Genomic DNA, 27444 nt, shown 5'->3' with positions numbered 1-27444 from the left:
TTAAAGTGTTCTAAAAATCTTTATGTTAAGCATAAGCTTATATTCTGAAACTTCATTGAAAATACTTTAAATTTAAAAAAATTTTTGATTTTTTTTTTCAAAATGAGAATTCGAACTTATGTTTTTTTAAGCTTTTAAAACAATGTCTAAATCGTGAGGATTCTTAAATAAATAATGTTGGCTTTATTTGAGATCAATTTATTAAATTTTTGAATTTCGAACTTAAAAATTTTCAAAAAAAAACCAAAAATTCGAATTTAAATTCGAAATATTTAAGATGTTCTAAAAATCTGTATATCATACATAAGCTTATATTTTCAAAATTTATTGAAAATATTTTAAATTTAAAGAAAATTTTGGATTTTTTTCAAAATTCAATATTATTTTCGAAAATTTAAACTTATGTCCGAAAATTTTTGAAAGCTGTTAAAATAATGTCTAAATCATGAGGATTCTTTAAAAAATAGTTTCAGCTTTATTTGAAACAAATTTCTTACATTTTAAAATTTCGAACTTAAAAATTTTGAAAAAAAAAATCAAAAATTTTCTTCAAATTTAAAGTATTTTCAATGAAGTTTCAGAATATAAGCTGTTTAAGTCATGTTCGAAAATTCGAACTGATTTTTGATTTTTTTTTTCAAAATGAGAATTCGAACTTATGTTCGAAAAATTTTAAAAGCTTTTAAAACAATATCTAAATCATGAGGATTCTTAAATAAATAATTTTGGCTTTATTTGAGACCAATTTATTAAATTTTTGAATTTCGAACTTAAAAATGTTTAAATAAAATCAAAAATTCGAATTTAAATTCGAAATATTTAAGATGTTCTAAAAATCTATATATCATGCATAAGCTTATATTCTGAAACTTTATTGAAAATATTTAAAATTTGAAGAAAATTTTGGATTTTTTCAAAATTCAATATTATTTTCGAAAATTCAAACTTATGTCCGAAAATTTTTGAAAGCTGTTAAAATAATGTCTAAATCATGAGGATTCTTTAAAAACTAATTTTAGCTTTATTTGAGACAAATTTCTTACATTTTACAATTTCGAACTTAAAAATTTTGAAAAAAAGAATCAAAAATTTTCTTCAAATTTAAAGTATTTTTAATGAAGTTTCAGAATATAAGCGTTTTAAGATCAGTTTGAAAATTCGAAATATTTAAGGTATTCTAAAAATCTCTACGTCATGCATAAGCTTATATTCTGAATCTTCATTGAAAGTACTTTAAATTTAATGAAAATATTTGATTTTTTTTTTCAAAATGAGAATTCGAACTTATGTTCGAAAATTTTTAAAAGCTTTTAAAACAATGTCTAAATCATGAGGATTCTTAAATAAATAATGTTGGCTTTATTTGAGACCAATTTATTAAATTTTTGAATTTCGAACTTAAAAATGTTTAAATAAAATCAAAAATTCGAATTTAAATTCGAATTATTTAAGATGTTCTAAAAATCTATATATCATGCATAAGCTTATATTCGGAAACTTTATTGAAAATATTTAAAATTTGAAGAAAATTTTGGATTTTTTCAAAATTCAATATTATTTTCGAAAATTCAAACTTATGTCCGAAAATTTTTGAAAGCTGTTAAAATAATTTCTAAATCATGAGGATTCTTTAAAAACTAATTTTAGCTTTATTTGAGACAAATTTCTTACATTTTACAATTTCGAACTTAAAAATTTTGAAAAAAAAAATCTAAAATTTTCTTTAAATTTAAAGTACTTTCAATGAAGTTTCCGAATATTCTGAAACTTCATTGAAAGTACTTTAAATTTAAAGAAAATTTTTGATTTTTTTTCGAAATGAGAATTCAATATTATGTTCGAAAATTCAAACTTATGTTTGAACATTTTTTAAAGCTTTTAAAACAATGTCTAAAACATGAGGATTCTTAAAAAAAAATTTAGCTTTATTTTTACAATTTCGAACATAAAATTTAAAAAATTCAATATTATTTTCTAAACTTCGAACTTATTTTCGAAAATTTTTGAAATTTGTTAAAAAAATGTGTAAATCATGAGGATTCATAAAAAAGTTTTAGCTTTCTTTGAGACCAATTTTTTACATTTTCGAATTTCGAACTAAAAAATTTTGAAAAAAAAAAATCAAATGTTTTTTGAATTTTAATATATTTTCATTGTATTGGGTGTTTAACTTAAAAATGTGAGATTTTTTAAAATTTTTTGCTTTTATTTTGAAACATTTGTTCATAAATAAATTTATTGAAAGTTAGCTATGACCCTTTTCCCGGCAACATATGGATTCAGAGCAAAAAAAAACTGCTCGTCTTTTGAGAACAAGAACGAATGAAGCCAACATCGGATATCCCAGAGAGAGCATTCGATCGAAACAAATAGTAGTCGGACGGTTTAAGGTCTGGACTATAAACCGGGTTTGGATGAATCCTATACACTATAATATTCAATAACTAAGTGAGAATAAATGACAGATATGTAGCCTTTAAAATGACATAAGTTATTAAAAACAAAAACCGCGTTCAAAAGATATCTATTGTAAATTCCGAATTTTTAAGTCATACACCCAATAAATGAAAATAAATCTGTAATTTCTAATCATTAAGACCAAACTTTTTTGAAAATAAGACCCTACAAATTTCTATTATTTTTGAGAGAGTTTCTATATTCAAATTACATTTATTGATTTAAAAAATACAAAAACTATTTGATTTTATTAAATTCTAATCTTATTATTATAAACTCTTTATATTTATAATCTTCAGTATTGCTTCATCATATTGTTTATAAGCTTTTAACACTTGAACGAAAAGAAAACCTCAAAATTCAAACATCTTATTTATTTTAAATTTCTAACTTACATAAAAACTATTTAAAAAAATAGTCTTTTGATTGTAATTTTTATATATTTTCACACTTGCTTCTATGCAGCATTTGATTTCAATCTTAAATAATCTTCTTTCATTCATTATTTTCTGTTTTAATGGGCTGTCAACTTGTATTGTGGTTTCGAGTTCTCCCATGGTTTTTTGTGTATGAAAGTTAAAAAAACCACCTAAGAAGGTGTGAAAATCTACATTTTCTGCTTGATTTTATTTCTATTTAAGAATGTGTTTATTTCTTTAAGAATTTAAACAAAAATATAAACATAAAATTAACGTATGAATGAATGTAATGTCTTGCTTGAAAAAAAAAGTCTTTAAAAAATAAAACCCCCAAAAAGTGGTTGGTTGCCAAGAGTAAATATGTATGTTGCTTTAATACCTCCGATTATTAAGAGGCTTTTTGGTCTTAAAAATATTAATATTTGGGGAAATGAAAATCTTGTGATTTGTGTTTTTGAAAGCTGTTTTTCTTGTCAAAGAAAAAATATTATTTTAACGCAAGTGTTTCCATATTTATTAAGAATTTAAGAAAGTTTTAAATCTGAAAAATGTGTTTGTAATAAATTATTGAACTAATGTTTTCGTTACATTTTTCTGATTTCACATTTCTTTTCTTTTGTATGCAGTTATTTATTGATCATTTATTTGGGGTTTTTAACTTGGCTAAGCCAGTTTTATTACACAATTTTTTAATATTAAATAAATTTATTAAACATGTCTTATTAAATGTTAAATATTTGTCATAAATTTTAAAATAAATCTCTTAATAATGGAAAGCAAATTTTTGAAATATTTTTCAAACATTTCCAGAAATAATTTGTGTGGCCTTTTCTTTAATTGAAATCTTTGATCATGATCAGCAGTTAAAAAAAAATAAATTACCAATTTGTATTTCTCAAATTAATCAAGTAAATTATTATGTCTTAGAAATCAGGTTTCATTTTGTTTGTATTTGAAAATATTGATCATTTCTGTGCTGTTGTGTACAAGATCAGTTTCATTTCTCTTTTTTGTTGGTGGGTAATTTGATATTTTTTATTAGTTTTAACCAAAAACCTTCATCTGAAGGTATGATTGTCATATTATCATTTCTGGGAGTGATTTTTGGGAACAATACCATCCTGATTTCTATCTTGATGGATGAATATTTAAATTATCAAGGTTCAATGCCTGAGAAAGGGCTCACAAAGAGGTGTGAGTGAGTGTGTGGAATTCAGTTTTTATCACCATTTATGATTATTTCAAATACATTTTTGAATTTCCTTTATTCTTGTTTAAAACTCATTTCCTCTATTAAATATTAATTTTTTTTTAAAAAAATCTATTTCTTGCCATACATTTGGTTTTAATAACAATGAACTCATAATTTAATTTTATTTAATATTATTATGATGCTGTCCGACGTTGATTACTAAACAATTTTATTCAAAAAATTTTGTTGCAAGTTTTTGGTGTGCAAAAAATATTTATTTTAGTTCGCTTCTCTTTTTTTTTTTGAAATTTTATTGATGTAAACAATTAAAAATTGTTAAAATATTTAGTTATGATATCATTTTTTGAATTATTTTTTAATTAAATTTCCTAAAATTCTAATAAAATCTATATTTTTTTGTTATATTTTCAGGTATGTTGTTGTGACCTAAATTTATGGAATTTTGTTATTTTTTTTCATCTTTGCTTTGCAAATGATTGCTAACAAATGGTAAGAGTTTTAAATTTTATTCATAATTTCCCCTAAGTAATTGAATGGTTAATCTGGTGGGAATGAAATTTAATTAGAGAACTAAATGTATCGTTTTTTTTATTATATATAACAAGGTATTAAAAAAGTTGAAGGTTTCATTAAATAAGTGATAAATATTTTACAAAATATTGTTACGAAATTGCATTATCAATATGAATTTAATGGTCTGCAATGGCTGTTTGCCATCCATCAGTAGAAACATTTACTTATCAACAAAGTTGATAACACGCTGTTATTAACATTGTTTATAAGTATCAACAACATTAGCTGTGAAGCAGCTTTAAAATTTCCAGTTTATCATTGTGGAAATATAACATTCTAATATTTCCGTTAGAGTATTCATGAAACTTCTGGAAGATGGCGCTGTGTATATAAATAGTAACAGCGAGTTGTGAGTCAGTCAGTAGTGTATAATATAAGTGTGTGTAGTAAAAGAGAGTGACTATTTATACTGTTGTGTAGATTTTAATAAATAAACAGTTTTTACACATTTTTAAACTACTTGCCGCTTTTGATTGCATTTAAGAGAATACGTTTTATTTAAAGTTAAGACAATACCGTTTTTAAAAGGTAACAAGTAAAAGCGCTATATTCGGGTGTGCCGAATCTTATAATTATGCTTTAAAATAATATTTTTTTAAATATTTTTAGGTAAACAAAATTTAATTTTTTTTTCCAATTTTTTTTTTCGAATTTTTTTTTTTTAAATTTTAAAAATTTTTTTTGGAAAAGGAATTTATGACAAAAAAAATTTTTGATAAAAAAAAATTCGGGTTAAAAAATATTTTTCCCGATTTTGACCCATTGTTGGTCCAACTTTCTATAGCTTTATATACATCGTCACAATGAACTTTGAAATATCTATCATTAGATATCCATATTGTCTATATTAATGACTTAGTAATCCAGATATAGATAAAAAATAGGCCAAACATCCAGGTTGTCCCGGTTTTTCCCTATATCTCAGATTTGTGGGTCGATTTTGTCGATTTTAAATAGCAACCGAGCCGATAGAATCCCTGATATATTGATGTATGAATCATGTATGTAAGTTATTTGGGGGCTACGAAAAATTGATTTCAACATACAGATGGACAGACGGACATGGCTATATCGTCTTCTTTGAAAAATGTAGAAATTACAAACGGAATGACAAACTTATATATACCCTTGCCACTCATGGTGAAGGGTATAAAAACATAACAATATTATAAAGTCGCCGGCAAGTACAAGTGACTTCTTTCATACAATCATCTCCATATTCCACATGCAGCTCAACTTTTAAGACAATATGCGAGTCAGGACAGATAAAAATCAAGTTCGAATTAGTAGAAGTTATTTAACATCTATACTTTCTCCACTTGCAGATTATTTGCAAGTCAATGCAAGTACAAAATCAAATTACTTTAAAATCACACTTACTTTATTAATACAATCTCAATTTCTCTACTTACAACTTAACTTGTAAGACAATATCCGAGTCAGGGCAAGCATGAGTTCGAATTAGTACTAGTTACTTTGAATGCATTCTTTTGGCCACTTGCAGCTTAACTTGTAAGACTTGCAGCACAATTTGTAAGATAAGTTACGTGTAGTGCAAGTAAAGTTGCCTGATATTCTCACTATCTTCGCAAACACTGTGTGTAATTTTTTAAGTCATGGAAATATAACCATATACGGACACCACTACGTTATAAAAGACCAAAAAAAAAAGATCCGTTTTGCCCAAAGTCATGCACTTTTTTTATGTGCCCCCAAAGATTTGGGCCTCGGTATCATTTTTGCAAAAAAATGATAATTTTCTCAAGCTCATATCTTGCAAAGAGTTCGGAATTTTGATTTACTCTCTGAGGCAAAGTTGTAGCCCTTGTCATAAAGAACAAAAATTTTGAACATATAAAATCAAAAAACCTTCATCTTCAAAATCAAAATCGCAAAAAACTTTAAAAAATTCGAAATAAATTTTTTTAAGCTGCCTGAATTTATGTCTATCTTTAAGATTTTGATTTAATTTGTATTTACATAAAGACTTTTATTAGAAATATTTTCAAATATGGGCAATTCCGTACGTGACATTTGTACGCCTATAGAGTGGAATAGATTTTGCAAATATAAGAGTATCTGAAAAATAATTTGGTCTTTATGTTCCATTCAGAGGGTACTATATTTTAAAATAAAAAAAAGTTCTTTCGAAATTTGTTGTCCAAAATATTGAGCGAAATAAGACGGAACTCATTTTGAGGTACATGTAGAAGTATGCGAAAATATTCGAATCGTGAGAGGCTTCATGTTTTCTTTTAATTTCTTACAGTAAACGAAATATTTTTCCTTTACAATCCGTCATATTTAAATAAAAACAATCTTTGGATGATTTTATAATAAATAAAATTTAATATCGTTCGTGACATACCGTACGTGACAGATTTTTCTCTTATAATAAAACAATATATATTCTGTAAATATATGTATAAAAAAACTAAAAAAGTGAATAGAAAATTTTAGCCTAAAACATTAAAAAACAAGTAAGAGTGCTATATTCGGCTGTGCCGAATCTTATATACCCTTCACCAAATTATACTTCAAAATTTTAAATATTTTTAGGTAAACAAAATTTAATTTTTTTCCAGTTTTTTTTTTGAATTTTTTGGAAAAAAAAATTTTTCGATTGTTATTTTAAATTTTTTTTTTTTTAAATTTAAAAAAATTTTTTTTTTTTAAATTTAAAAAATTTTTTTTTTTAAATTTTAAAATTTTTTTTTTTAAATTTTAAAAATTTTTTTTTTTTTAATTTTAAAAATTTTTTTTTTGTTTTTTAAATTTTTTTTTTAAAAAAAAAAAATTCGGGTTCAAAATTTTTTTCCCGATTTTGACCCATTGTAGGTCCAACTTACTATGGTCTTATATACGTCGTTGCAAATGTCTTTGAAATATCTATCATTAGATATCCATATTGTCTATATTAATGTCTTAGTAATCCAGATATAGGTAAAAAAATAGGTCAAAAATCGAGGTTGTCTTGGTTTTTTCCTCATATCTCAGCCATTTGTGGACCGATTTTGCTGATTTTAAATAGCAAAATTCTCGAAAGCATGTCTGACAGAATTATTGAAGATTTGGATCCCGAAGATATCTGGGGTCTTCAGAAAACTGATTTCAACAGACAGACAGACAGACAGACGGACAGACAGACAGACAGACAGACAGACAGACAGACAGACAGACAGACAGACAGACGGACATGGCTTAATCGACTCCGCTATCTATAAGGATCCAGAATATATATACTTTATAGGGTCGGAAATGAAAAATGTAGAAATTACAAACGGAATGACAAACTTATATATACCCTTCTCACGAAGGTGAAGGGTATAATTAAATATAATCAGTTTAAACTATTATTTTTGTCTTTAAAATGTTGTTATATGATCTAAATACTTTCACATAGTAACATTTTATTATTTTCTTCTATTCAAATCATCTTGAAAAAAAGTTTCAAGGGTTTTTTATTTTTTCAGTCGTGGTAGCGATTCTTGTGGAATTGCCCATATGTAATTACTTTATGTATTACTTTATCATTTGTAAGAAATTAATTCGAAATAAACCCTTAGCATTAACACCAAAATTTTAATTAAATGTCATTACAATTTCTTATTGGAAGTAATGCAGCTACTAAATGTCTCTCTCGTCCGTCTGTCCGTCCATCATGTCATTAGCTACTTTAATGTTTACACAAGAAAATTGTATAATATTTTACAACAATGTTAAAAATAAATAAATATATAAATAAATAATAACAAAAATAACTTTAACAAAACATTAGCAATGACAGGCTAATGATGGAAAACACATGAAAACTTTTAACAAAAACATAATAAAAACAACAGCAACATTTACAAGTTGAAAACAATATGCAACAATAACAACTACCACAATTTCACTTAAGTTTACTTTCCAAATTTTATACAATTCTACAAAAAACAAGCAACCACAGTGGAGCGAAATGAAAATATATTTCATAATTTTTTCTTTTTTTTTTGATGTTTTCTTTTAATGAAAATTGGGTCAGTAGCGTCAACAGCAACAGTGATGATGGTGGTGGTGTTTTGTGGCGGCAGGCAACTATGACGGCACCTTTTCTTTAGAAATTAAAAAAAAAATACTCTTACAAACTTTAGAAAAAAAAGAAAAAAACTGTAATAAAAAAAGAGCAGCATTTTGTTGTTGGTTGTTTTTTTTTTGTATTGCATACAAAACACTATTCTGCTGGAAGGTTAGTTTGATGTTGACGATATGAAGAGATAAAAAAGGGCATAATGACGTACATACATATGTATGTACGTTGGCTTGTTTGTCGTACTACACTTTATTATTTATAATAAAAAAAGAAAAAAAAAGGGGAGCATGGAGCAGAGTAGGAGACACAATTTGGGGTTTTGTGATGTGGCATATGGAGCCAGCCTCTAGACTCTAGAGTATTTAACATGCGTGTTGAGTACATATATTACCAACAATTTCTGTTTCCAGTTTTTTTTTCATTCTCCGTACAAAGCTTTTCTCAAATGCATATCATTATTGTCTAGTGTAAACACACTCATACACTATGTATGTAAACAAAACAAGGCAAAAAACCTATACATATGAACAAATATACAAACAAATGTTTATAACGGGGATAAAAAAACTTGGTACCACTGTACTTTTGTTGATACTATTTTGGTACTACTTATTAAATGTAAAATGGTGTTGGATTGTCATATTATAATATATAATATAAAGTTAAGTTCAGACTAATCGAAAAAAGTGGTCGGCATTATTAGTAGCTACCAGCGCAGAAACATCGGTTATTTGACACGAATCTTAACGAAGTTCAAAATACAGTAATCTTATATATAAATAGGCCACACGTTTTTTTGTGGTACACTTTTAAGTATGTTATTGTCCACCAATATTGATGAAACATATATGGTTTAAAAGGTTATTTTATCTAGATTTCCATAAAACTATTAAAAAGCGTTATAAATTTGCTTGAAAAACAACAACAACACATCTATGTTTATGCACATCTAAATACACGTGTATTTGTACACAAACGTGAACAATATTGTTTCGTACATTGAAAAAAGTAACTGTATAATTTCGTTATTAGTGGTCGAATTTTGACCACCAGGCGATCCTAGTAAAAATAAATACAGGTAGGCCTCCATTTACGCGGTTTGTTGAGCCCAAAAAAAGCGTGTAAATCAAATTCGCGTAAAACGAGGTTCTAATTTAGAACGAAATGCGTTTGTGGGGTCAATGATTTTTTATTTCGCGTAAAACAATACATCAGTCACATAACAAACAAGAAATTGGGACCTAAAAATCGCGTTAAATAGATAACACATATGTACATACATACATATCGTCACCTTAAACGAAAGCCGACGTAACTACACAAAAATTCAAAATCGAGTTTTTGATTGATTGAACAATTGCCAAGAATACTCTATTATTATTGATTTATAACGTATCCTGTAAAAACAATAAAAATGTAGTTACGTACGTCCGTTTGCATTTAAGGCTACAATATATACTTTAAGTAAACTTATTTTATTTGTACTTCTAAAAACTTACTTAAAACAAAAGTAAAGTAAAAAACTCAACTAAAAAAATTATTTCTTATCGAAAATTAAGGAAATAATGTCAATTAAAAAAAAAATTATTCTAATACATAAAAGAAATCAAAACATAACAAAAAATTCATAAAAATTAACGAAATTTTTAAAAAAGAAATCTGTTATTCACTTGTGTTTTTTTATTTCTTGTTGTTTGTTACCACATTATATAAAAATCGCGTAAAAAAACGCGTATTTGAAAAATTGGTTGCTAATTTGAGTTCGCGTTATATCGAATTCGCGTAAATAAAGTACCGCGTAAATGGAGCCTTACCTGTACACATAATAAAATTAGCTATAGAAGAAAGTGTTGCTATACAGAAAATTGTCTATACAAAATACTGCTATACACAAATATTTCTAAAGAAAATACTGTTATACTCAAATATATAGAAAAAACTGTATACATAAAGATTAAACAAAATTATTGTAATGTACAAGGAAAACACTGTTATATACAAAAATATCTAAAGAAAATATTGTTATAAACTAAGAGTTCTGTAGATAAAACTGTTATACACAAAGATTTCTGTAGAAAATACTGTTATACACAAAGATTTCCAAAGAAAAAACTGTTATACAGAATGATTTCTATGGAACATACTGTTATACTTAAAGTTTTCTCAAATATTTCTCAAATATTTCTATAAAATTTATAAAGATTTCTATATAAAACTAGCTGTCTCGGCAAACGTTGTTCTGCCATACAAATAATTTCTAGTGAATATTTTGGTTCCAGCGGTATAATTATTTGGATATTTTGCTAATATAAAAATACTTAAATCGCGATTAAAAAGTGTGTAAATTTGGGGTTAATTTATTTTTTGATGCCAAATAAAACAAATGCGAAAAAAAAGTTTTTGCCAAAAAAAAAAAAAAATGGAAACAATTTTTCTGGATAGGGACCTCCTAATGACCAAGCAATATAAAATATACTTTACGACCTATTCTCATATCTACTAAACATACATACAAAATTTCATCAAAATCGGTTGAGCCGTTTCGGAGGAGTTCAAACACTAACATTGTGACACGAGATTTTTATATTTTAGAAGATTTTGTTATCCACAAAATTGTCTTAAAAATGTATTCAAAGTATTGACCATTGTTAGCTATGATAAATTTTCATCTTTCTGGCAACATATGGATTCCGAGCCAAAAGAAATGGTCATCTTTTTGCCTACTACATCGATTGAAACAAATACAAGTCGGACGGGCTACGGTCGGGAGTATAAAGCGGATGAGCCAAAACTTCCCAACGACTTCATACTAAATAGCTTTTAACAGGTATTGCAACATGTGGCCGAGTTATGTCATGATTTAATATTACGGTTTCATGTCTGGCCGCATATTCTGGTCGTTTTTCGGCAAATGCTCGCTTCAAACGAATCAGTTGTGTACGGTACAGGTTCCCTATGATAGTCTGGACAGATTTTAGTAGCTCATAATAGATAGGACCCTTTGCTACCACCAAATACAGAGCATTACCTTATCGCCATGGATATTTGGCTTTAGTATCTATTCGGCTGCTAGTCCGGGCTTCACATACGATCTCTTATGCTTCGGGTTTTTGTAATGGATGCAGTTTTAATTGCAAATAATGATTCGGTGCAAAATTACATTCTTTAATAGCTTTCAAGCATCACTTCGGTTATGCAAAATCGTCTTTCAAGGTGTCTCGTCTTCAATTCGTATGGTATTCAATTTCCCAGCTTTTGGATGAATTCTGCTGCTAGTAAACTTTTTGAAATTGCTGCGTAAGTAGCTCCCAATGATTTAGCAAGCTCTTGTTGAGTTTGACAACAATCTTCATGGAGTAATGTCACCGATTCTTGCACGTTAAAACCGATGGCACACATTCACTGTAAGCTTTGATGAGCAATCGGTGTGCATCAGCGGCACTTTATTCAAATTAAAGAAGTAAAGCAAAACTTCCTGCATATGACGCTTTGTTGATATAAAATTCGACATTTTCGAAGCAAAAAACAAAATTTTTTTTAATATTGTTTTCAATCATTCATTGAGGAATTAATTCTATGAAGAATGAATTCTCAATGTATTTGAATTCATTACTTGGATTTACAGAGGAATTAAGCCTATAAATTAATTCATAGTGAATTCATTAACGCAATGGTTAAGAAATTCAAATTACTTTGATTTCGAAAATTGAATTAAGTATTAATTTATTCGAAGCTTTGGTTCAAACTTCATATTTGTAATAGATGAGTGCAAAATACCTAAAGAAAAACACTACTAACTTTAGAACTGTTAGCTCATGATTTGAGGGCATGGTTATCTCACGTGGAGGTGATGTGAACTTTCCACAGATATTGTGATATTTGACCTAGTTAGACTTTTTCTTGTGGGGTTTTCTTAAGTTGCAGGTTTATACGAATAAGCCACTAACCACAGAGGCCCTCAAAGCCAACATAACCCATGCCATCGCACCATCAAAGCCATCATAACCCATGCCAACGACTACAAAATTATGATAAAAGCCGACTTAGTTAACTTGGAATATTGGTTACCAAATGGCATTAACAAAAGTGCAATATTTGCATTTGAAAAATTGGACTTTAGCACAGTTTTGGTAGACGTTTAACCTATAGTGCATCGGCCAAATTCAGAATGATTTATGCGCCAGAGTCAGGAACAATTTTTCTTTATAATTTTTTGAAGAAACTTGAAGAGCTAACATTAGTAAATAGCTACCGAGCGAAGCCGGGCATTCAGCTAGTTTTTAATAAATGTTAATTATCTCGAGATCCCCTCATGCTCCCGCTCCAAATTGTGTATATGTTGTTAACCACACAATGTCTTATAATTGAGGAAAATCTTTAGAATATTAAAGATATAATTTTTCAGATATCTTTTGTTTAAAGAAAATTTTTTTGATTCAATAAAAAATAATTTATAGGAAAATTGTTGAGCATCTTTAAATTATGGTCATAATAAGTTTTAACAAATTTGAAACGGGAAAGGTCTGATGCGGAAAATTTTACAAATACTTTTTTCCTTAAACTTATTATTAGTACCAACATAAAATTGTGTCTATTGCTTTGGTACTGGCTCCACCCTGACATAAATATGTCTTCAAAACAGAAATGTTTTCGTTGTTGTTTAGAAGTCACATTAGTTACACTTGATTGTAATGAGCAGGGAATTTCTGTCAAAGAAGCTGAAAAAAAGCTAAATTAAAGTCGAAGGAAATATATAAAGATGAGGAGGAGTTTTTCTTTGTATGTTTATAAAACAAATAATGTTTATTTCAACGTATGTAAATAAGTATGTTTGTATTTATGTCATACATCAGTATGTAGGTACAGCATGCATGACAATAAACATTTGGCGTAAATAATGTGTCTAGGGTAAAATGTTAACAAAGTGATGTCATCAACTTCAATGAACTGGAACATTAAGCGCAAAAATGTATAAATAAAACACTGAAACACACATACAAAAAAGGGGAACCTAGATTTTGAAAACCGTTGTTGTTTTTATGTTTAACGTTTTGTTTTTTTTGTTGGCTTTTGTTTATATGCGGTTACATCAACTTAAGCATTTAGTACTTAAATAGTACTAAAATACGAATCTATCTTAAATGAAAATCATTAAGACCAAACCTTTACGGAAATTGTTATTACAGTTTTTTCTCTGTTTTTTATGATTTTGCTGGTGTAAATGGTAAATAATACCCCGCTTCAATAGACAGCTACATACATATTTCAACGTTTGTTTTTCCAAATGAAGTGCTTCTTTTAAAGCCAGCTGCTTAAAGCTATTAAGTCTTTTATTTTAAATCTAAATAAAGAATTTAATAACAAACAATAGCCAACACTTAAATGTTTAAATAAAATTTATTGAAATAAATAATTCATCAAAAATGTCAATTAAAACGGCACATTTTAAATTGCTAACTTTATTTGAAGCTAATTTCTAAGTGGAATTTTTAAAAAAAACTTGTTATAAATACTTTAGAAATTCCCGCAAATAATTAACTTACTTTAATTCAAATTAATATATAAATTTTATGGCATATTTTGTATGGCGTCAACATATTTAAACGGAATTTATTGCAAATTTATTCAAACAAAACTCGTTTTCATTCATTAATTCATTATTTAATGAATGCATACCGACATTAAGTGAAACACTTAAGGGGTTCTTAAAACGATTAAATCTCTTTAGAAGTCTGACTACCTCTAGAGAGCAGGAATATGTGTATGTAGTGGGTATATATACAGATAGATAGGTTTGAAATAAATGTGTCATTTACAAATTAATACCCATTCAATAAAATAACACCCGATTGAGCAATAATAACTTCAAATAAAAAACAAACGCTGACAAAAAACAACAATAATAAACCCAAAAATATAACAACAATATATATAGCAATCCCCCCAAAAAACGATAAAAGCGACAAAATGAAAATAATCTAGACAAATTATGGAAAAATTATTCAATACTTGTCAATAACAGAATTGGAGCAGTATTTTCTCTGTTTAATTCTTCTGTAGTTATTTGGGGGTACAACAACAACAATAAATACAAAAAAGAAGACCATAAAGAAACAACAACAAAACAACAACAATTAAATGATAGTGAGAGTGTATGCATATTGAACTCTTATAGGTTTTTTTTTTAATGGGAGTACAATACCCAGTAGTTTTATATGCTAAATGCATTGACTCCCTTATAAACAGTAATTTTCACTAATGTCTCCAATTTACATATTTTTAGGTCATTTGACGCGTATGTGTTCTTTGTAAAACAATTGATTACTTTATACATTCCAGATAATCTAGTGTTAAGTCAATTATCACTTTAGTATCTCTAAGTAAACTAGAGTGTAGTCACTTCAATTTTTTTTGTAGTACACTTCAGAAAGTAGTTATCTTATCCACCAGAAGCAATCTATGGGAGAGTACATTGTGGAGCTCTATAATTCGAACCATCTACTTTTTACTGAAAAAAGTCGAAAAGTTGAAATCAGCTTTTTTGTAGGAAACAAAAAATTGCGTTAACCCTAGGGTTTTTATCCCGGGAATTCCCGGTACAAATTTCCCGGGAATTTTGCCAATTTTTCACTACCCGATTCCCGGGATTTTTATTCGGGAATCCCGGGAAAAAAAACTGAAGAAAATACATAGAAAATAAGTTAGAACTCTAAGTAATGTTTTGCTTATATCTTGGCAATAATAGACCGCTTATTATTATTATTATTATTATTATTATTATTATTATTATTATTATTATTATTATTATTATTATTATTATTATTATTATTATTATTATTATTATTATTATTATTATTATTATTATTATTATTATTATTATTATTATTATTATTATTATTATTATTATTATTATTATTATTATTATTATTATTATTATTATTATTATTATTATTATTATTATTATTATTATTATTATTATTATTATTATTATTATTATTATTATTATTATTATTATTATTATTATTATTATTATTATTATTATTATTATTATTATTATTATTATTATTATTATTATTATTATTATTATTATTATTATTATTATTATTATTATTATTATTATTATTATTATTATTATTATTATTATTATTATTATTATTATTATTATTATTATTATTATTATTATTATTATTATTATTATTATTATTATTATTATTATTATTATTATTATTATTATTGTTATTATTATTATTATTATTATTATTAATATTATTAATATTAATTTGGGTTTTTTCGTATGAAAATTTAAAAAGAGACTTCATTATTTATAGAATTTATTTCTTATTGAATCATTCTAATTTCTTTAAATTTCTTCTTCAAATCCATAACAAAATAGCTTCAAAAATTGATTAAATGATTAAATTTTTCTTCAATTAAAATACAAAAAGTACAAAAACGTTTAAGACAATTTTTTCAATTAATTTTGTAAATGATTTGATTTAACAAAAATTTAATCATTCAAAGTTTGAATAAAATCTGTTATTATTATCTGTATTTAAAATTAAACAAAGGCTTTGGAATGAATCTAAAAAATTAAATATTAGGAATGGATTTATGGAATGAAAGGCTGACATTTTTTAATTACGGATTAAGATTTTAGTGAATTATTTTATTAATTAATTCGAAGCTCTGATATTTAATAATTATAACACTAAGTGTTTATATGAAATTTGGCTATAATATTAATAATTTACAGTATCATTATATATTTCGGGAATAGCCGGGTACCCGGGAATGTAGAAAAAAATTTCCCGATTCCCGGTAATCAAAAAAGGTCGGGAAATTAAAAACCCTAGTTATCCCATAAAAGTCTATTAACTAAAAAAAGACGAATAGACGATTTATTATTTATAATTTTTTGTTGTAAAAATTTTATAAATTCCGTTTTTTTCATCAATAAATCTAGCTTACACATATTTTTTCCATTAAAATAGGATGAAAAGCCGAAAAAGTCGAAAATAGTTTAAAAAAATGGACTTTTCATAAATGGCTAAAGTTTGGAAAGTCCACTTTTTAGAAATCGAATAAAGTCGAAAAGTCGACTTTTTCTTTCAACTATAGAAGCCTAGTACATTGTCACTTAGTGTCCCCTTTAATCTGAACAGTATCTGTTTAATTTTTTTGTATTTTCATTCCACTTTAAGGATAAGCAAAGTATATACAGATTAATGCTTTATCATTTTACTGTCCCTTGTTAAACCAAGAGCACATCCAAGGTTCCCAAAATCGAAAAGATTCCATATAAAAAGGAAAAAAAGAAAAATGTAAAATAAATTTTACTTCATTTACCAATCCCCCCCAAATGGTTTACCTGTACCGTGCCTGTGTTGGAACAACATGTAATCATTTCCAAAGTCGAATTATATTTCATTTTAAGAACTAGAAATCATACTCACTACTAGGAGAATGTCACACTTTAGTCTCTTTTTGGCTTATTAATACGCCAATGTTGACGCAAATTTTACTTTTATCAATGGTAACGGCGCGGCTTTCTCACGCTCTAATAGTTCAGTTTTTTTATTTTTTTTTTAAATTAAGCTCTTTGACAATAAAACAAAGATATTTAATAAATCTAAGCTCTTTTACTTCAATATTAAAATTCACAAAATTTTTTAAAAACAATAACACAGAATAAAGTTATTCGATTTTTTAACACACCCAGCTTACCACTGGCGGGTTAAATTTATATATGAGCTTTACACAGCCTGAACGCGACATTTTTACGCTTTTCATGTAAAACAAAAATGAAGAAATCTTAAAAGTCCTGAACGCGACATTCGTCGTACGCCTTTGATGTGAAAAAAATTAAGAAATCTTAAAATTTTTTTTCTTATTTACATTTTTCGATAGTTATTCCAATATATTAGCAATAAACATGATATCCCTTCCGAACCAGACAAAAAATATAACTCTTTATCGGCTGCCACGATTCATACATCAATATCTCCGGAATTTTTCCGACTCGGTTGTTATTTAAAATCGACAAAATTGGTGCACAAATGGCTGAGATATAAGGAAAAAACTAGGACAACCTCGATTTTTACCTACTTTTGATCTATAACTGGATTACTAAAGGTGGGTCACACATGGCAAATATTTGCTCAAAAAAGCGTAACCACTTTTTTAACACAAATTTGTTTGACTTGTTTACTCTTATAAGTGTTTTGTAAGATCAAACAGCATCAAATATCAAAATCCTAAGAAAAAAAACGATTTTGAAATAAATAAAAGAATTGAAATGTATTTGATTTAGTGGTTACATCTTTTTCGTCAAATATTTGTCATGTGTGACCCTACCTTAAGTCATTAATATAGACAATATGGATATCTAATGATTGATAATTTCAACGACCTTTGCAACGACGTATATAAGACCATAGTAAGTTGGACCTACAATGGGACCAACAAATGGTTTTCGCTAAATATTAAAAAAAAATTGGAAAAACAAAAAAAAAAATTAAATTTAAAAATTTTAAAAAAAAGTTTTAAAAAACAATTCGAAAATTTTTTTTCCGAAAAATGAAAAAAAAATCTTTGGAAAAAAAAATTTTGTTTACCTAAAAATATTTAAAATTTTTATTTTGAAGTATAATTTGGTGAAGGGTATATAAAATTCGGCACAGCCTTGTTTTTAATTAAAATGAAATAATAAAGCTATTAATTGAGAGCTGTTAAAATGCTGGCATTGGTTTTTGTTTTACACCATTTAGTATGATTTAGCACGCGACATATTTTTCCGTCATGTTTGTAATACCGATTACTTGACTAATAAACTTAAAATTCCATAAACTACTACTTCCGGCTAGGACACGCATATGTTAAAATATGTTTAGAAATATAGGTAAAAAAAACTAGTTTGCCACAATCACCCAGAACTGTTGGGTACATACTACATTCATTCATACGTGTATTTACACAACCATATTTTTTTGTTAGCTAGAAGTATTGAAAGATAATATGAGTATTGTGGACTTGCAGCATGTGCATTACGGCACGCTTTTTTTCCATATACGAACGAGTGAGTGCATACTTGTTACAGGGATGGCATTACAAAATTATAAATTTAAATTCCTAATCGTCATTAAATTTTGTTTAGATACTAGGTCATATGGAATTTTTGAAACTTGGAAAACTTCTTTATTTAGACTTCGAAAATTAAACTTTTAATTTCACATAGCCGTATTCGAGTTTTAATGACGGACTGTATAGTCCTCTCAAGAGCAGTGCTGCGGGGTCAAAGTAATTTACAGCTTTTAGAATATTTACTAAAATGAGGATAATTTTAAATATAATTATGAAATTGTAGCATTGTAATTTTGAGGTTTCAATTATACCAAAGAGAGTACAAGTTTTACATTCCTGAATATAATCGACTTTGTGGTTCCTTTTCCTTTTAAAGTTATGGGTGAAATGCTGTTATTATTCCTGTTCTGTATTCCATAAATATTTGTACTTCCGATGAGTACGCAATTTAACGCCAGAAGATGACTTCGAGAAACAAACCTCTTTAATAATTGTTAACCAGCTCTGACGAGCAACAGCCACCCAAATTACTTACAACCGTAAACGTACAGCAAAACTGAACATTTTAAAGAAAAACCCTCCGAGTTCAAAGAGAGAAGAGAGAAACAACTCATACCAGATATTTATTGAAAACCCGATCTTCAGGTCTGTGTTTGCAGCAATTATGTTCAAAGAATGCTGTTCAAAAGGGTAGAGCATTTAACGTTCGTAGTTTATTGTTTAAAAAAAGGGGGAAGAGTTGGGGTAAGAGGGCTTAAAGAGATGATGATTTTGTTGGTGTGAGTTGCAATGTAAACGAAACAAATATTCATGCCATTTATGTCTAAACATGTGGTCGTATGTATTTATTTTGTTGAAAAAAATTATGATTGGGGCACGGTTTTTTTTTTGAAATTTGTTTGTGTTGTTTTAATATTTTTTTGTTTTTCTCAATGAATGAATGAATTTAACAGATGCGTTAATAAATGACAGCTTCAAATGTTTTTCTGCGTTAGAGTTTTTTTGTTGAAATTTTTTTTTTTTTACACAACAATTTCATTTACATTGGCACGCACATGTGCCCTTTTTTCCAATAGATTAGAAAAAGCTAAAGAAGAGTTAATACACTGTAAATATTAATCATATATTTTTTTGTAACAAAAATATAAAAAAAACTTCCCATATCAATATCTTTATAGAGTCAAAACAAACCGACAATTTTGATAAAAGAAATAAATTTTTGAACTTTTACTCTTCTAAATTCAATAATATTTGGTATGAATGGTCTTCAGGGCCAAACAAAGTTTAAAGTTCATAGAATTTAATAAAATAATAAGACAATTTTATAAATTTTCTTTTTTTATACTAAAATATGAAATAGAGCAATATTTTTCAAGGACGGAGTTTTAAAGTGGCATATTTTTGAATCTAATTGAGATATTACTGGAAATTTTTTTTAAGACCAAAAATTATTTTATCAAAACAAAAAAAATTAGAACGGAATAAATGTGGCTCAAATTGTTCCTAAAATTTGCAATTCTATTAAAATTTTGATACAAATTTTAGTTTTAGAAACTCAATAAATATGTAAAATGCAACACAATCTTTATTTATTAACAAAACTCAATGAAATTTTCAATGTTTTTTTAAATTTGTCATTCTAAATAACAATGTGTAAAAAAACTTTTCAAAAGGTCAAAGGCAATCCTGTAATTCCTATAAATTGAAGCGAAAATTCCAAAAATTATATTTTTTACAATTTTGCCCAATGGGTCCACATTTCTTTCGGCTCTGGGAAAATACGTTGGGGATAAATGGGGAACACACCAAGGTTTTCAAAGCTGCATTTTGTTTTCTGATCCCAGCTATGGGATTTTAGAACATATGGCCCAAAGTTGAAATTTTAATCAAAAATAGGTCGAATTCCGAAGGGCGTAGAGGCGACATATTCTAAAAATAGGATATGTTTTCTATAATAAAATATTCTCCGTAAAGATGCCTTACAGAAAAACATAAAATTGTTTATGTGTGTGAAGATAAATTCGTATTTAATTAGTAGAGACGCAAACCACATTTTTTAACAGAGCTTATTTTGCAGTTAACAGTGCACTGTTATGCATTTAACAGAGATAGTATTTAAGAGGTATTATATTTAGGAGGCTAATACAGGAGAATGGAACCAAGTCCATGACCAAAACTATATTGAAGTGGTACTCCATGAGGTCTGTAATAATGAAATATCTAAAATATTTATAGAATTTACAAATTTGGATGTCTGTTTCGAAAACAAATTCTTTAGAGGATCATTGGTAAAAATGGCCATTTTTGGAATGGTACAAGTAACACACTATATACGTTTGGTAGTCCAAGAGGTCTCTAATGATGCACTAGTAGTGGGATAGCTGAACTAATTTTGTGATTTGAGAAAATTGCCTTTCAAAAAAATATGATTTTGAAAAATTCTTTGGAGGAGTAAATTTTCTCAAATCCCAAAATTAGTTCAGCTATCCCACTAATAGTGCATCATTAGCCACCCCTTGGACTACCAAACCTATATAGTGTGTCACGTGTACCATTCCAAAAATGGTAATTTTTACCAATGATCCTCTTAAGAATTTATCCAAAAATCATATTTTTTTGAAAGTCAATTTTCTCAAATCCCAAAATTAGTTCAGCATTCCCACTAATACTGCATCATTAGAGACCTTTTGGACTACCAAACCTATATAGTGTGTTACGTGTACCATTCCAAAAATGGCCATTTTTACTTACGATCCTCCAAAGAATTTTTCAAAATCATATTTTTTTGAAAGGCAATTTTCTCAAATCACAAAATTAGTTCAGCTATCCCACTACTAGTGCATCATTAGAGACCTCTTGGACTACCAAACCTATATAGTGTGTTACGTGTACCATTCCAAAAATGGCCATTTTTACTTACGATCCTCCAAAGAATTTTTCAAAATCATATTTTTTTGAAAGTCAATTTTCTCAAATCCCAAAATTAGTTCAGCTATCCCACTAATAGTACATCATTAGGAACCCCTTGGACTACCAAACCTATATAGTGTGTTACGTGTACCATTCCAAAAATGGCCATTTTTACCAATGATCCTCTAAAGAATTTTTAAAAATCATATTTTTTTTAAAGTCAATATTCTCAAATCCCAAAATTAGTTCAGCTATCCCACTAATAGTGCATCATTAGACACCCCTTGGACTACCAATCCTATATAGTGTGTTACGTGTACCATTCCAAAAATGGCCATTTTTACTTACGATCCTCTAAAGAATTTTTCAAAATCTTATTTTTTTGAAAGTCAATTTTCTCAAATCCCAAAATTAGTTCAGCTTTCCCACTAATACTGCATCATTAGGGAACCCTTGGACTACCAAAGCTATGTAGTGTGTTACGTGTACCATTCCAAAAATGACCATTTTTACTTACGATCCTCCAAAGAATTTTTCAAAATCATATTTTTTGGAAAGTCAATTTTCTCAAATCCCAAAATTATTTCAGCTATCCCACTAATAGTGCATCATTAGGCACCCCTTGGACTACCAAACGTATATAGTGTGTTACTTGTACCATTCCAAAAATGGCCATTTTTACCAATGATCCTCTAAAGAATTTGTTTTCGAAACAGACATCCAAATTTGTAAATTCTATAAATATTTTAAATATTTCATTATTACAGACCTCATGGAGTACCACTTCAATATAGTTTTGGTAATGGACTTGGTTCCATTCTCCTGTATTAGCCTCCTAAATATAATACCTCTTAAATACTATCTCTGTTAAATGCATAACAGTGCACTGTTAACTGCAAAATAAGCTCTGTTACAAAATGTGGTTTGTGTCTCTACTAGTTAAATACGAATTTATCTTCACACACATAAATTGTTTTATGTTCTTAAAGAAAGTTTTTTTAAGTCATTTACTATTTTTGGAATTTTTAAATTGGAAATGGTTTATTTTTTGATCCATAATCGAAATTGCTTTGAAATCTTTTGTGTGATTTTGATAATTTAAGTGTCTAACTAAAGAAAAAAATTCGAGTCCATTCGGTCCAAAAGTATGTCCTATATTTTTAAAAAGGTGGACCAAGGTATGGAAAAATTTTCAAGTTTTAAATGCCTATAACTCGGAATTTGTAAGAGATAAATAGGACACCCAAGCATGTTTTTTCAAGACCTAGCCGAGCGCTATCCAAAAATGTAAAAAATCTTTGAATTCGGGTGTTTAAAAATTTTACATGTCGAAGGTAGTCAACTTTGAGTCCCCATAGCGCCGCCCCTGTATCATTTGTTGGGCCCATTTTAATAACTTAAACTCGAATACTCCTGGGATATGCCCGCGTCGATTTATTTCCAAAAAATTTTGATTCTGCCCCACTAAGCAGTGGTTGACACAAAGAGAACTTGGAATATGCATGACATTACAGCTGTTTCTTTCTTTTATTTCTAAATTTAAATGAACTATGTTGACCTTCGTATTACTTAAAGGTAAATAACCTATAATTTAAGCTCCCTATAGTTTATGACAGCCAACCACTGCTTTGCACGATAATACTAAGTTATTATTACAGTTTCAATTTTAAATTGATATAATTAAATGACTGAAAAAGCTTTAAATAAGTTTGTTTAAATACCCTGCAATTATATATCTAAGTAATTCTATAGTGTCTGTATAAAAAATCCCTTTTAAATTAAAATTCTATTACAATTTCTTCTACTATTTATATTTGTTTTCTCATTTTTGCACTGGCTTTTTGTTATTCAAGACCATGGAATATAAAATTGTAAAATATTTTCAATTTTCATCAATTAACACATTTGCCAACATATGGCATGGAGCTGTATACTGGCTCTATTATGTATTTTTTCCTTTAGTCTTTCAAGTTTTTTTTTTTTTTTTTTTTACCATTCGATTTTAGAACATAAAATAAATGAAGCCAATAAAAAACCAAACAAAAATTGTAGTTTTTTCCCAGAATTAAAGTCAATTTATTTATCTAGAAAAACTTACAAAAACAAAAATGAAAAATATAAAACAGAACTAAACTTCTCTATAACATGTGATGATGATGATGTTGATGGTTGTTCTGATAGCCTCCTATATCCCTCCTATACTCTGAAAACTACTGTTTTGAGTTGTTGTTGAACCTAATGAATTGAATCCTAACTGCAGAGACACAACACAGAGCACTACAATTTTCAATGCTTAATTAGTTCAACATGTGGTATATGCGAAATAACCTCAAAAAATGTTTATGGTTTTTTTTTTACCAAAATTCTAAAGAATTTTAAGTTGGAAAAAATAAATCCATTTATATGGCTGTTGCAAGTTGTTATAGTTGTGGAATCTCAATATTTACCAGATTTGAAGAAAGAAAAATATTGAAAAACTCACGACAGATGATTTATAACCTTCATTTACATATGTATAAGTTGGCAATTTCTAGAATATTCCGGATTCTTATAAAGTCAATTAAGCTATGTCCATCTGATCGCTGGATGGTTGATATAGATTTTCCGAAGATCTTAGATTTATCTATTAACCAACAAAAAATCAAATGGACATCGCTTAATTTACTCTATAAGAATCCGGAATATTCTAGAAATGACCAATTTACACATGTGAATGAAGGTTATAAATCATATGTCGTGAGTTTTTCTCTATTTCTCTTCGTTAAATTTTTAGAGTATTTTTCAAATTTTAAATCAAGGTGAGTAATTTGTCGCTTTAGCTTAATGGAATTCTTAAGAAATGTTTAAAAAAATATAATAATTGGCGACTTTTAAGAAGCTTTCAAGCGTAAAACTTAATACTATTCTAATTAGCTGTAATTACACATTCCAAAATATGTTTTTTTGCAAATAATTTTACCACTAATTTAAATCCTTTTAAAACACTTAGTTTCATTATTTAATTATAATGAGATTATTTAAATATTTGTAATTACAAGCACAAATATTCAGCAAGCTGCCTGCCTTAATTAGTGCAAATACAATAGACTGCTTCAGAAAAGTATATCTTTGAAGTTAAACCATATCGGGTTATTGAAAATATTGGACTGATTTAATTTATTTAAAAGCCCATTTATATTCTCAAATGTTGCAACAATGGATAGATTTTCAAATCTAATAGATTTTTAATGAAAATGTAGCAACATATTTTGTATTTTTTAAAGAGGCTTAGATGAAAATTCAAGAATTGAACATTAAAGTGTAAACAACAAAGTTTTTTTTGCTTCGAAGATGTCGAATTTTGTGCCAACAATGCGTCATATGCGGGAAGTTTTGCTTTACTTCTTTAATTTGAAAAAAAAGTGCGCTGAAGCATACCGATTGCTCACCGAAGCTTATTTTTCAATGTGCGCGAGATTGTTTTATGCGATTCAGATGTAGTGATTTTGACACGGAAGGCAAAGATCGCCTAGGTCTGCCAAAAATGTTTGAAGACCAAGAATTGGAGGCATTAGTCCATGAAGATTGTTGTCAAACTCCACAAGAACTTGTAAAATTATTGGGAGCTACTCAAGCAGCAATTTTTAAATGTTTGCGAGCATAAGGATTCATCTAAAAGCAGGGAAATTAGGTACCAAACGAATTGAAGACGAGACACCTTGAAAGACGATTTTGCATGTCCGAAATGATGCTTGAACGCTATAAAAGAAATTCATTTTTACAACGAATCATTACTTGCGATGAAAAATGGATCCATTACGATAACCCGATGCTTAAGAGGTCGTACGTGAAGCCCTGCCAACCAGCCGAATCCTCACCATGGATATTTGACTTTGGTGAGGATTCGGCTGGTTGGTGGTAGCAAAAGGGTCCTGTCTATTATGAGCTACTGAAATCTGGCTAGACCATCACAGGGAACCTGTACCGAACGCAACAGATGTTTCGTTTGAAGGAAGATTTATCCGAAAAACGCTCAGAATATGCGGCCAGCAAAAGGATTCATCTAAAAGCAGGGAAATTGGGTACCAAACGATTTCAAGCCGAGAGACCTTGAAAGACGATTTTGCATAACCGAAGTGATGCTTGAAAGCTATAAAAGAAAGTAATTTTTGCACCGAATCATTATTTGCTATTAAAAATACATCCATTACGATAACACGAAGCGTAAGAGATCGTATGTGAGGCCTGGCCAACCAGCCGAATCGACACCAAAGCCAAATATCCATGGCGCTAAGGTAACATTCTGTATTTGGTGAGAGCAAAAGTATTCTAGCTATTATGAGCTGCTGAAATCTGGCCAGACCATCACATGGAACCTGTACCGAACGAAAATGATTCGTTTGAAGCGAGCATTGGCCGAAAAACGCCCAGAATATAATGCCTGACGTGAAACTGTAATATTCCATCATGGAAACGCTCTACCACATGTTGCAATACCTGTTAGAAAGTGATTGGGACGTTTTGCCGTTTTACCTTGCCCGTCCGACTCCTATTTGTTTCGATCCATGCCGAACGCTGTCTCTGGAATACTCTTTACTTTGGAACAGAGTATCCGAAATTGGCTTGATTCGTTCTTGACCTCAAAAGACGAGCAGTTCGTTTGGTTCGGAATCCATATGTTGCCAGAAAGATGGGAAACTGTGAATAAATTTATATTGTACAAATGTTTCAAAATAAAAGTTAAAAAGTTTGAAAAAATTCCGCATTTTTAAGTCATACAACCAATATAACAGCAAGTTACGAAATACTTTTATAAAGTTTCATCAAAATATTTAATATATTCCAACATTTGACCTTTTGAACCCAACAACAGTTAAAGCTTAGCAATTTTTTTTTATAAACTGTTGGGGTCATTTTGGACCCAATAACATTTAAGGGTTTTATATGATTAGTTACGATTCTAATTTAAAATATAAACTTTAGAAGATAATTGGCTGATGATATATCAACATATTTCTTTATGTTTTTAAGAAAAGTAAACAACTATTTAAACATTTGACCTTTGAACTAGTCAAGGAAAAGTTTTACAATTAGTACGATTTCCTTACTCCAAGGGTTAATAACTCCTAATTCTTCAATAACTTTTTGAAGCAGTCTAATCTACAATTGAATACTTGTATGTTTCCACTTAGTATTTATTGTTTCAATTATTATGCAATATATGTATATTTATATTATGTCCTTCAATTATATAAATCTTACTCCCCCTTTTAGGTTTTACTTTTTTCCAAATCACTTTTAGGCAAATCAATTAAAATGCTAGCTATTTAACCTACCCTTCCCCCTCTTCCTGGTCAATCACCACTTACTTACATATCGTTTTATTGGAGAGTTTTTGTGTGAAAGCTTGTAAATACAATTAAATACAAAATTAAGTTTTATGAAATACAATTAATCGCCCTCCCAGCAATTGACCACATCAAATTGTTTTTAAAGGAATGAGTGTCGTGCTAACACGATAATGAAGCAGGGAGAGAGAGACAGAGAGAGGGTGTAAACTTGTGAAGTGTGAGAATTCCTTAATGTTGCATGTTGTACGTTTAAAGCGGATTAATTTATAGGGTATTGAATGGAAAACATTTAGCAACAAACCTAAACTGTTTGTTAATTTTGAAAATCAACTTCTTGTAAACAAACGCATAAACAACTGTTGGTCGTTCGTTCCTAAGTAGTTGGTTAGT

At 28.1% G+C, this 27444-nt stretch overlaps 1 protein-coding gene across 5 annotated transcripts in view; it reads left to right on the top strand.

The window, feature by feature from the left end:
- The window catches only part of Dg (Dystroglycan), a 188719-nt gene that overhangs the window by 47012 nt on the left and 114263 nt on the right, over nucleotides 1-27444 (top strand). The gene's annotated exons all lie outside the window — the stretch shown is intronic.

The sequence above is a fragment of the Calliphora vicina genome, chromosome 5, assembly GCF_958450345.1.
Source record: "Calliphora vicina chromosome 5, idCalVici1.1, whole genome shotgun sequence".
Lineage (NCBI taxonomy): Eukaryota > Metazoa > Arthropoda > Insecta > Diptera > Calliphoridae > Calliphora > Calliphora vicina.
This window is presented reverse-complemented; position numbering and strand designations above follow the sequence as displayed.